At 38.7% G+C, this 11,538-nt stretch overlaps 1 pseudogene; it reads left to right on the top strand.

Moving 5' to 3' along the window:
• Positions 1–875: 875 nt before the first annotated feature.
• Positions 876–2,470, top strand: Snw1-ps1 (SNW domain containing 1, pseudogene 1; annotated as a pseudogene).
• Positions 2,471–11,538: the final 9,068 nt, after the last annotated feature.

Below are 11,538 nucleotides of genomic sequence, written 5' to 3' on the forward strand. Positions count from 1 at the left end.
TTTGGTTTGCATTTTCCTGATCACTAAGAACATTGAACATTTCTTTAAGTGCTTCTCAGCTATTCAAGATTTCTCTGTTGAGAATTCTCTGTTTTGCTCTGTACTCCATGTTTTAATTGGGTTATTGGGTTTGTTGGTGTCTACTTCTTGAGTTCATTATATATTTTGAACAGTAGCCCTCTGTCAGATGAAGGGTTGGTGAAGATCTTTTCCCAATCTGTAGGTTGCCATTTTGTCCTATTGATGGTGTTGTTTGCCTTGAAGAAACTTTTTAGTTTCATGAGGTCCCATTTATCAATGGCGGGTTTTAGAGCCTGAGACAATAGAGTTCTGTTCAAGAAGTTTTCTCCTGTACTAATGTGTTTAAGGTTATTCCCCACTTTTTCTTCTATTCAATTTAATGTATCTGGTTTTATGCTGAGGTCTTTAATCACTTGCACTTGAGCTTTGTGCAAGTTGATAAATATGGATCTATTTGCATTCTTTTACATGCAGGCATCCAGTTAGACCAGAGCCATTTGCTAAAGACACTTTCTTTTTTCCAATGTATGGTTTTGTCTCCTTTGTCAAAAATCAAGTGTCCATAGGTTTGTAGGCTTATCTCAGAATCTTAGATTTGATTCCATTGATCAAATTGTCTGTTTCTATGCCAATTCCATGGGTTTTTTGGTTTTCCATATGAAGTTGAGAAATGCTCTCTCAAGGTCTGTACAGAATCATGTTAGAAGGTCGATGAGACTTGCATTGAATGTGTAGATTGCTAATGGTAAAATGCCTATTTTCACTATGTTAACCCTACTGATCCAGGAACATGGGAGGTCTTCCCATATTCTGATATCTTTCTTAATGTCTTTCTTCAGAAACTTGAAGTATATGCAGGAAGAAGCGGAAGAAGATGGCGCTCACCAGCTTTTAACCTGTGCCTACTCAGCTGTCTCAGCACCAACTTGAAACTAAAGAAAGGGCAAGATCTCAGAGATCACGGCAGACCTTGCTGGTCTCCTCTCGAATGGAGCATCCCCCATATGGATACAGGAAAGGCTGGATTCCAAGACTGTTAGAGGGTTTTGGAGATGGAGGTGCTTTCCCAGAAATCCATGTGGCCCAGTATCCTCCAGATATGGGGCAAAAGAAAAAAAAATGTCAAATGCACTGGCCATTGAGGTAGATCCTGAAGGGAAAAGTAAATATGATGCAATTACTCGACAGGGACAGTCCAAAGACAAGGTCATTTACAGCAAATACACTGATCTGATTTCAAAGGAGGTTATGAACGCAAATGACCCAGACCTACAAAGGCCTGATGAGGAGGCAATTAAAGAGATAACAGAAAAGGCAAGAGTTGCCTTGGAGAAGTCTGTGTCTCAGAAGGTTACTACAGCTATGCCAGTTCATGCAGCTGGCTCCTGCTCAGTATATCTGCTGCACACCATCTCAGCAAGGAGTAGCATTCAATTCTGGAGCCAAACAGAGGGTTATTCGGATGTAGACATGCAGAAAGACCCAATGGAGCCTCCAAGATTTAAGATTAATAAGAAAATTCCCCGGGGGCCACCATCTCCTCCTGCACCTGTAATGCACTCTCCTAGTCGGAAGGTGACTGTAAAGGAACAGAGAGTGGAGGATCCTTCCTCGTATTTCCAACCGGAAGAACACTGAGGGGTATACGATTCCATTAGATAAACAGCTGGCTGCTGGTGGAAGAGGACTTCTGACTGTCCACATAAATAAACATTTTGCCAAACTGGCTGAAGCAGATCAAAAGGCTCGAGAAAAGGTGGAGATGTGAGCCCAAATAGAGAGAAAGATGGCGCAAAAAGAAAAGGAGAAACACGATAAACCTAGAGAAATGGCCCAGAAAGCCAGAGAAAGGAGAGCTGGGGATCAAAACCCATGTGGAAAAAGAAGATGGAGAAGCCCGTTGAAGAGATGAAATCTGTCATGACAGGTGGAAAGAGAGGCAGCACTACCAGAACCTTCCGAGGGCAGCTCCTGATAAGAGGTCAAAACTAGAGAAATGAAAATCGAGATATCAGTGAAGTCATTGCTCTTGGTGTGCCCAATTCTCAAACTTCCAATGAAGTCCAGTACCAAAGGCTCTTCACCCAGTCCAACGAACGGTATGAACAGCAGATTTGCAGGTGGAGAAGATGAAATTTACACAGTTTGTGATCAGGCCTGGAGAGGTGGGAAAGATGTGTCTCAGAGTAGCTACAAGTCCAGTAAAATCTGGACAAAGGCATGTATGGTGATGACCTCGAAACCAGGATAAAGACACAGATTTGTTCCTAAGAGTTTTCAGGTTCAGACTCTAGACAGAGAAGGACCAGTTCAGTTTGAGGAAGATCCTTTTGGTTTGGACAAGTTTTTGGAAGAAGGGAAACAGCATCGTGGATCTAAAAAACCTTCAGATAGCAGTCGCCCCGAGGAACATGATGAGCATGAAGTCAAGAAGCAGAGGAAGGAGTAGATGGACTTCTGGAAACAATCTCACACATATACAGCAGAGGACTGCTTGGTCTGGCCTCAGTGAGAGAAGATGGACCTAACCCTCAAGAGACTTGAGACCCCCAGAAATTGGGAAGCCTGGTGGGGTCAGGGGGAACCATCCTCTTAGAGACAGTGGAAGAGGAATTTTTGGAGAGATGATAGGGAGGGAGATAACAACTGGACTATATTAAAAATTATTAAAGATTAAAACAAAATACCCTTGAAGTTCTTGTCATACATACAGGTATTTCACTTGCTTGGTTATTAGAGCTAAACCAAGATATTTTATATTATTTGTGGCTATTGTAAAGGATGTTGTTCCACTAATTTCTTTCTCAACCCATTTATCATTTGTATAAAGAAGGGTTACTGATTTTTTTTTTTTGTAGTTAATTTTGTTTCTAGCCACTTTGCTGAAGATGCTTATCAGCTGTAGGAATTCTCTGGTAGAATTTTTGGGGTCATTTATATATCATACTATATTATCTATCATATTATCTGCAAATAGAAATACTTTGACTCCTTCCTTTCCAACCTATACCTCCTTGATCTCCTTTAGCTGTTATATTGTTCCAGCTAGACCTTCAAATGCTATGTTGAATAGATTGGGAGAGAGTGGGCAACCCTGTCTTGTCCCTAATTATGTAGAATTGCTTTCAATTTCTCTCCATTTAGTTAGATATTGGATACTGGCTTGCTGTATGTTGCTTTGATTATGTTTAGGTATGGGTCTTGTATCCCTGATCTCTCGTAGACTTTTAACGGGAAGGGGTGTTGAATTTTGTCAAAGGCCTTTCCAGCATCTAATGAGATGATCATGTGATTTTTTTTCTTTCAGTTTGTTTACATGGTGGATTACATTGATAGATTTTCATATATTGAACTATCCCTGCAACCCTAAATGAAGCCTTCTTGATCATGGTGGATAATGTCTTTGGTGTGCTCTTAAGATTCAGTTTGGGAGTATTTTTGCATCAAAGTTCACAAGGGAAATTGGTCTGGAATTCTCTTCCTTTGTCGAATCTTTGTGTAGTTTAGGTATCAGGGTGACTGTAGCCTCATTGAATGAGTTAGGTAGTGTTCCTTCTGTTTTTATTTTGTGGAATTGTTTGAGGAGTATTGGTATTAGTTCATCTTTGAAAGTCTGGTAGAATTCTGCACTAAAACCATCTGGCTCTGGGCTTTTTTCTTTTCTTTATTTTTTTCTTTTTTGATTGGGGGACATTTAATGATTGCTTATATTTTCTTAGGAGTCATGAGACTGTAAATAGTTTACCTGAGTTTGGTAAGTGGTATCTGTCTAGAAAATCATCCAATTCATTTAGATTTTTAATTTTGTGGAGCCCAGGCTTTTGAAGTAAGACCTAATGATGTTTTTAATCTCCTCAGTTTCTGTTCTTACGTCTCCCTTTTCACTTCTGATTATGTTTATTTGGATACTGTCTCTCTGCCTTTTCCTTTTCTTTTTTTTTTTTTTTTTTTTTTTTTTTTTTTTTTTTTTTTGGAGCTGGGGACCGAACCCAGGGCCTTGCGCTTCCTAGGCAAGCGCTCTACCACTGAGCTAAATCCCCAACCCCTGTATTGTACTCTTTGTTTCTAATTAATTAATTTCAGCCCTGAGTTTGATTATTTCCTGCCATCGGCTCCTCTTGGTTGTGTTTGCTTTTTGTTCTAGAGCTTTCAGGTGTGCAGTTAAGTTAGTAGCATGAGATGTCTCCAACTTAGCAGATACTTAGTGCTATGAACTTTCCTCTTAGCACTACTTTTATCGTGTCCCATAAGTTTGAGTATGCTGTGTCTTCATTCTTATTGAATTCTAGGAAGCCTTTGATTTCTTTATTTCTTCCTTGACCCCGTTGTCAATGAATAGAGAATCGTTCAGTTCCCATGACTTTGTAAGCTTTCTGTTGTCCCTGTTGTTGTGGTCCAGCTTTAATCATGGTGGTATGAAAAGATGCAAGGGGTTATTTCAGTCTTCTTATATCTGTTAAGGACTGCTTTGTGACTGAGTACATAGTCAGTTTTGGAGAAGGTCCCATGAGGTGCTGAGGAGGTATATTCTTTTGTGTTTAGGTGAAAGGTTCTGTAGATATCTGTCAAGTACATTTAGCTCATAACATTGGTTTTATATTTCTCTGTTTGTTTTGACGACCTGTCCATTGGGTGAGCTGTTGAAGTCCCACAGTATGAACATGTGGAACTCAGTGTGTGATTTAACCTTTAATCATGTTTCTTTTACAAATGTGGGTGCCCTTGTATTTAGGACATAAATGCTCAGAACTGAGATGTCATTTTCACGGATTTTTTTCCTTTGATGAGTATACAGTGTCTTTCCCCATCCCCTTTGATTAATTTGGGTTGGAAGTGTAATTTATTAGATAATAGAATGGCTATTCCAGTTTGTTTCTTCGGTCCATTTGCTTGAAAAACTTTTTTCCACTCCTTTACTCTGAAATAATGTTTCTCTTTGTTTCTGAGAAGTGTTTCTTGTATGCTGCAGAATGATTGATTCTGTTTATGCATCTATTCTATTAGCCCGAGTCTTTTTAATTGGGAAATTGAGTCCACTGATGTTGAGAGAGATTAATGAACAGTGATTTTTAATTCCTATTATTTTGATGATGGTGGTGGTGGTAGGATGTATTGCTTCCCTGGTTTTGTTTTTGCTGGTATAGAATTACTTGTTTTCTGTGTTTTCTTGGGTGCAGTTAACCTTCTTTGGTTGGAGTTGTCCTTTTAGTGTTTTAGTGGACTCGTGGATAAACATTGTTTAAATTTGGTTTGGTCTTGAAATATCTTGTTTTCTCCATCTCTGGTGATTGAAAATTTTGTTGGATATCATAGCCTAAATAGGCACCTGTGGTTTTTTTAGACACTACAAGATATCTGTCCAGGACTTTCTAGACTTTAGAGTCTCTGTTGAGAAGTCAGATGTAATTCTGATGGGTCTGCCTTTGTATATTACTTGACCTTTTTCCCTTGCAGCTTTTAATATTCTGTGTTCTGTAGATTTAGTGTTTTGATTATTATGTGACAGAAATATTATTATTATTTCTGGTCCAATCTAATTGGTATTTGGTAAGCTTCTTATATATTTATAGAAATTCTTTAGATTGGTTATGTTTTCTTCTATGACTTTGTTGAAAATATTCTCTGGTCCTTGGAGCTAAGACTGTTCACCTTCTTCTATTCCTATTGTTCTTGGGTTAGGTCTTTTCTTTTCTTTTCTTTTTCATCTTTATTAAATTGGGTATTTCTTATCTACATTTCAAATGTTATTCCCTTTCCTGGTTTCCAGGCCAACATCCCCCTAACTCCTCCCCCTCCCCTTCTACAGGGGTGTTCCCCTCCCCATCCTCCCCTCATTACCCCCCTCTCCCCAAAAATCCCATTCACTGGGGGTTCAGCCTTGGCAGGACCAAGGGCTTCCCCTTCCACTGGTGCCCTTACTAGGTTATTCTTTGCTATTTATGCAGTTGGAGCCCAGGGTCAGTTCATGTATAGTCTTTGGGTAGTGACTCAGTCCCTGGAAGCTCTGGTTGGTTGGCATTGTTATTTATATGGGTGTCTCAAGTCCCTTCAGATCTTTCAGTCCTTTCTCTGATTCCTTCAACGGGGGTCCCATTCTCAGTTCAGTGGTTTGTTGCTGGCATTCACCTACATATTTGCCGTATTCTGGCTGTGTCTCTCAGGAGAGATATAAATTCAGTTCCTGTCAGCCTGCACTTCTTTGCTTCATCCATCTTATCTAGTTTGGTGGCTGTATATGTATGGGCCACATGTGGGGCAGGCTCTGAATGGGTGTCCCTTCAGTCTCTGTTCTAAACTTTGCCTCCCTATCACCTCACAAGGGTATTCTTGTTCCCCCTTTAAAGAGGGAGTGAAGCATCTGCATTTTGGTCATCCTTCTTGAGTTTCATGTGTTCTGTTCATATAGGGTAAGTCGAGCATTTGGGCTAATAGCCACTTATCAATGAGTGCATACCATGTGTGTTTTTCTGTGATTGGGTTACCTCACTCAGGATGATGTTTTCCAGTTCCATCCATTTGCCTATGAATTTCATAAAGTCATTGTTTTTGATAGCTGAGTAGTATTCCATTGTGTAGATGTACCACATTTTCTGTATCCATTCCTCTGTTGAAGGGCATCTGGGTTCTTTCCAGCTTCTGGCTTTTATAAATAAGGCTGCTATGAACATAGTGGAGCATGTGTATTTGTTAAATGTTGGAGCATCTTTTGGGTATATGCCCAAGAGAGGTATAGCTGGGTCCTCAGGTAGTGCAATGTCCAATTATCTGAGGAACCTCCAGACTGATTTCCAGAATGGTTGTACCAGTCTGCAATCCCATCAACAATGGAGGAGTGTTCCTCTTTCTCCACATCCTTGTCAGCATCTGCTGTCGCCTGAGTTTTTGATCTTAGTCATTCTCACTGGTGTGAGGTGGAATCTCAGGGTTATTTTGATTTGCATTTCCCTTATGACTAAAGATGTTGAACATTTCTTTAGGTATTTCTCAGCCATTCAGCATTCATCACCTGTGAATTCTTTGTTTAGCTCTGAATCCCATTTTTAATAGGGTTATATGTCTCCCTGCAGTCTAACTTCGTGAGTTTTTTTATATATTTTGGATATAAGCCCTCTATCAGTTGTAGGATTGGTGAAGATCTTTTCGCAATCTGTTGGTTGCCGTTTTGTCCTAACAACAGTTTCCTTTGCCTTACAGAGGCTTTGCAGTTTTATGAGATCCCATTTGTCGATTCTTGGTCTTAGAGCATAAGTCATGGGTGTTTTGTTGAGGAAATTTTCTCCAGTGCCCATGTGTTCAAGATTCTTCCCCACTTTTTCTTCTATTAGTTTGAGTGTATCTGGTTTGATGTGGAGGTCCTTGATCCACTTGAACATAAGCTTTGTACAGGGTGATAATAATGGATCGATCTGCATTCTTCTACATGCTGACCTCCAGTTGAAACAGCACCATTTGCTGAAAATGCTATCTTTTTTCCATTGAATGGTTTTGGCTCTTTTTTTTTTCTTTTTTCTTTTTTTCGGAGCTGGGGACCGAACCCAGGGCCTTGTGCTCACTAGGCAAGCGCTCTACCTCTGAGCTAAATCCCCAACCCCGGTTTTGGCTCTTTTGTCAAAACTCAAGTGACCATAGGTGTGTGGGTTCATTTCTGGGTCTTCAATTCTATTCTACCTGCCTGTTTCTGTACCAATAGCATACAGTTTTGTTTTTGTTTTTGTTTTTGTTTTTTTATCACTATTGCTCTGTAATACTGCTTGAGTTCAGGGATAGTGATTCCCCCAGAAGTCTTTTTATTGTTGAGGATAGTTTTAGCTATCCTGGGTTTTTTGTTATTCCAGATGAATTTGCAAATTGTTTTGTCTCACTCTATGAAGAATTGGATTGGAATTTTAATGGGAATTGCATTGAATCTGTAGATTACTTTTTGTAAAATGGCCATTTGACTATATTAATCCTTCCAATCCATGAGAATGGGAGATCTTTCCATCTTCTGAGATCTTCTTCAATTTCTTCCTTCAGAGGCTTGAAGTTCTTATCATACAGATCTTTAACTTGCTTGGTTAAAGTCACACCGAGGTATTTTATATTATTTGGGTCTATTATGAAGGGTGTCGTTTCCATAATTTTTTCTCAGCTTGTTTCTCCTTTGTTTAGAGGAAGGCTACTGATTTATTTGAGTTAATTTTATACCCAGGCACTGAAGATGTTTATCAGGTTTAGTAGTTCTCTGGTAGAACTTTTGGGATCACTTAAATATACTCTCTTATCATCTGCAAATCATGATATTTTGACTTCTTCCTTTCTAATTTGTATCCCTTTGATCTCCTTTTGTTGTCTGATTGCTCTGGCTAGGACTTCAAGAACTATATTGAATAAGTAGGGAGAGAGTGGGCAGCCTTGTCTAGTCCCTGATTTTAGTGGGATTGCTTCAAGTTTCTCTCCATTTAGTTTAATGTTAGCAACTGGTTTGCTGTATATGGCTTTTACTAGGTTTAGGTATGGGCCTTGAATTCCTATTCTTTCCAGGACTTTTATCATGAAGCGGTGTTGAGTTTTATCAAATGCTTCTCAGCATCATGATCATGTGGTTTTTATCTTTCAGTTTGTTTATATAGTAGATTACATTGATGGTTTCCCATATATCAAACCATCCCTGCATACCTGGGATGAAGCCTACTTGATCATGATAGATGATTGTTTTGATGTGTTCTTGGATTTGATTCGCAAGAATTTTATTAAGTATGTTTGCATTGATATTCATAAGGGAAATTGGTCTGAAGTTCTCTTTCTTTGTTGGGTCTTTGTGTGGTTTAGGTATAAGAGTAATTGTGGTTTCATAGAAGGAATTCGGTAGTGCACTGTCTGTTTCAATTTTGTGGAATAGTTTGGATAGTATTGGTATGAGGTGTTCTATGAAGGTCTGATAGAATTCTGCACTAAACCCGTCTGGACATGGGCTCTTTTTGGTTGGGAGACCTTCAATGACTGCTTCTATTTCCTTAGGAGTTATAGGGTTGTTTAAATGGTTTATCTGTTCCTGATTTAACTTTGGTACCTGGTATCTGTCTAGGAAATTGTCCATTTCCTCCAGATTTTCAAGTTTTGTTGAATACAGGCTTTTGTAGTAGGATCTGATGATTTTTTTTTTGAGTTTCCTCTGATTCTGTTGTTATGTCTCCCTTTTCATTTCTGATTTTGTTAATTTGGACACACTCTCTGTGTCCTCTGGTTAGTCTGGTTAAGGGTTTATCTATCTTGTTGACTTTCTCAAAGAACCAGCTTTTGGTTCTGTTGATTCTTTGTATACTCCTTTTTGTTTCTACTTGGTTGATTTCAGCTCTGAGTTTGATTATTTCCTGCCTTTTACTCCTCCTGGGTATATTTGCTTCTTTTTGTTTTAGAGCTTTTAGGTGTGCTGCCAAGCTGCTGATATATGCTCTCTCCTGTTTCTTTCTGCAGGCACTCAGAGCTATGAGTTTTCCTCTTAGCACAGCTTTCCTTGTGTCCCATAAGTTTGGGTATGTTGTACCTTCATTTTCATTAAATTCTAAGAAGTCTTTAATTTCTTTCTTTATTTCTTCCTTGACCAGGTTATCATTGAGTAGAGCATTGTTCAACTTCCATGTATATGTGGGTGTTCTTTTCTCCTTATTGTTATTGAAGACCAGCTTTAGCCCGTGGTGGTCTGATAAGTCCCATAGGATTATTTCTATCTTTCTGTGTCTGTTGAGGCCTGTTTTGTGACCAATTATATGGTCAATTTTGGAGAAAGTACCATGAGGAGCTGAGAAGAAGGTATATCCTTTTGTTTTAGGATAGAATGTTCTACAAATATCTGTTAAGTCCATTTAGTTCATAACTTCTGTTAGTCTATCTATATCTCTGTTTAATTTCTGTTTCCATGATCTGTCCATTGATGAGAGTGGGGTGTTGAAATCTCCTACTATTATTATGTGAGGTGCAATGTGTGCTTTGAGCTTTAGTAAGGTTTCTTTTATGTATGTAGGTGCCCTTGTATTTGAGCGTAGATATTTAGGATTGAGAGTTCATCTTGGTGGATTTTTCCTTTGATGAATATGAAGTGTCCTTCCTTATCTTTTTTGATGACTTTTGGTTGAAAAACGATTTTATTCGATATTAGAATTGCTACTCCAGCTTGCTTCTTCAGTCCATTTGCTTGGAAAGTTGTTTTCTAGCCTTTTACTCTGAGGTAGTGTCTGTGTTTGTCTCTGAGGTGTGTTTCCTGTAGGCAGCAAAATGCTGGGTCCTCATTACATATCCAGTTTGTTAATCTGTGTCTTTTTATTAGGGAATTGAGTCCACTGATGTTGAGAGATATTAAGGAATAGTGATTATTGCTTCCTGTTATCTTCGTATTTGGAGGTGAGATTATGTTTGTGTGCTTGTCTTCTCTTTGTTTTGTTGCAAAATGATAAGTTTCTTGCTTTTTCTAGGGTGTAGCTTGCCTCCTTGCATTGGGTTTTACCATTTATTATTCTTTGTAGGGCTGGATTTGTAGAAAGATATTGTGTAAATTTGGTTTTGTCATGGAATATCTTGGTTTCTCCATCTATGTTAATTGAGAATTTTGCTGGATACAGTAACCTGGGCTGGCATTTGTGTTCTCTTAAGGTCTGTATGACATCTGTCTTCTGATCCTAATCTTCTGGCTTTTTATAGTCTCTGGTGAGAAATCTGGTGTGATTCTGATAGGTCTGCCTTTATATGTTACTTGACCTTTTTCCCTTACTGCTTTTACTATTCTTTCTTTGTTTTCTGCATTTTGTGTTTTGACTATTATGTGACAGGAAGAGTTTGTTTTTCTGGTCCAATCTATTTGAATTTCTGTAGGCTTCTTGTATGTTTATGGGCATCTCTTTCTTTAGGTTAAGGAAGTTTTCTTCTATGATTTTGTTGAAGATATTTACTGGTCCTTTGAGCTGGGTATCTTCACTCTCTTCTATACCTATTATCCTTAAGTTTGATCTTCTCATTGTGTCCTGGATTTCCTGTGTTTTGGGCCAGTAGCTTTTTCCATTTTACATTATCTTTGACAGTTGTATCGATGATTTCTATGGAATATTCTGCTCCTGAGATTCTCTCTTCTATCTCTTGTATTCTGTTGGTGATGCTTGTATCTATGGCTCCTTGTCTCTTCCTTTGGTTTTCTATATCCAGGATTGTCTCCCTTTGTGCTTTTTTTATTGTTTCTATTTCCATTTTCAAATCCTTCACCTGTTTGATTGTGTTTTCCTGGAATTCTTTCAGGGATTTTTTTTTTTTGTTTCCTCTCTAAGGGCTCCATTCCCTTGTGTTTTCCTGCATTTCTCTAAGGGAGTTCTTTATATCTTTCTTAAAGTCCTCCATCATCATGATCAAATGTGATTTTAAATCTAGATCTTGCTTTTCTGGTGTGTTAGGATATTCAGTGTTTGCTTTGGTGGGAGAATTGGGCTCTGATGCTGCCATGTAGTCTTAGTTTCTGTTGCTTGGGTTCCTGCGCTTGCCTCTCACCATCAG

The sequence above is a fragment of the Rattus norvegicus genome, chromosome 2 (genome assembly GCF_021556685.1).
Source record: "Rattus norvegicus strain SHRSP/BbbUtx chromosome 2, alternate assembly SHRSP_T2T, whole genome shotgun sequence".
Classification (NCBI taxonomy): Eukaryota; Metazoa; Chordata; class Mammalia; order Rodentia; family Muridae; genus Rattus; species Rattus norvegicus.